Consider the following 1,330-nt stretch of genomic DNA (forward strand, 5'->3'; position numbering starts at 1 on the left):
GTGCATAGCGAGAAATTAGGGCTGAGATGTAAGGAGGGGCAGAAGAGTGTAAAGCCTTAAAAGTGAGGAGGAGAATTTTGAAAGTAATACCGAATTTAATAAGAAGCCAGGAGAGGGATTTGAGCAGGAGGGACAGATTTAGGAGAGAGTAGAGTGATTCTAGCAGCAGCGTTAATGATAGATTGAAGGGGAGACAGGTGAGAGGCAAGAAGGCCGGACAGTAGGAGGTTACGATAGTCGAGACGGGAGACAAAGGGCGAATCTTTGCAATGTTACGGAGGTAAAAACAACAGATTTTAGCTACATTGTGAATGTGAGGGAGGAGTCAAGTGTGACCGCTATGTTCTGATTTAAACACCTGATCTTGGACATCTCGAACGTGGGCCACCAGTACTTTTCTATTTACAACCCAACAGCACCACTACTTTAGAATTGACAAACGTAGTTACTGTACACTTCTACTTAAGCTTTGCAGTGCCGGAGGTCCAGCTTCAGCAAAAATTACATTACGGTCCCCAAGGCTGATGGCAACAGAGCAGTCAGCCCCCTGCCTGGCATGTAATAAGTAGGTCATTAGGGCACTGAAAAGGTTAAATAAATATTACTTTATTTTCAAGAAGCCTATAACCTTTTCTGCTTTCCAAGCATAAATATTGTATATATGTTCTTATATGGTCAAAATAGCCTTTCCTCAATTTTAAATAAATGCAGAATTTATTTTAGACAAAGAACCAGTACTTTCGAAAGCCACATCTTTCACAGCTTTAATGTATTTGAAAACTTTCCTTAATTGTATGATTCTCCCCTGTATTATGTGTTGTATAATTTTTCTGTTGGGCACTGACTGGCACTATTTAAAAAACAAATACAATACCCAGTGTGTGGTAAATTTATAAGATGCTAGGGGCTTTAATAACTTAGGAAAATTAGCTGCTGTGAATAGAACTGCTTTTAGAAAATCCCTTAGCTGCCATATTTAAATACCCCCAGAAAAAAATAAATCAGTTTTTCCAAAATAGGAAATTGCATGATAATTTCATAATAAATATGTGATGAGGATAAAAAGGTTGGGAATAAAGGTAATATGTGAAGAAAAAACATTTATTTTCCGGCCGCAAATGGGACGGCACCTTCAAAACGATCAACTTTGCCCTAAATAACTGCCATTATACCACGCCTCCAGTTCATAAGCACGTCCACGCCCATGTGTTGCTATGGACTGTCACTAGAGCCATCCGAAGCGCTCTTGAAGGAGTCACTTGCGACCTCTTGGCGCCGCCTCCTGCTTTGGTGCCATAATGCGTGGGGAGCCCGGATTGGCCGTATCTCG

The sequence above is a fragment of the Ascaphus truei genome, chromosome 7 (genome assembly GCF_040206685.1).
Source record: "Ascaphus truei isolate aAscTru1 chromosome 7, aAscTru1.hap1, whole genome shotgun sequence".
Classification (NCBI taxonomy): domain Eukaryota; kingdom Metazoa; phylum Chordata; class Amphibia; order Anura; family Ascaphidae; genus Ascaphus; species Ascaphus truei.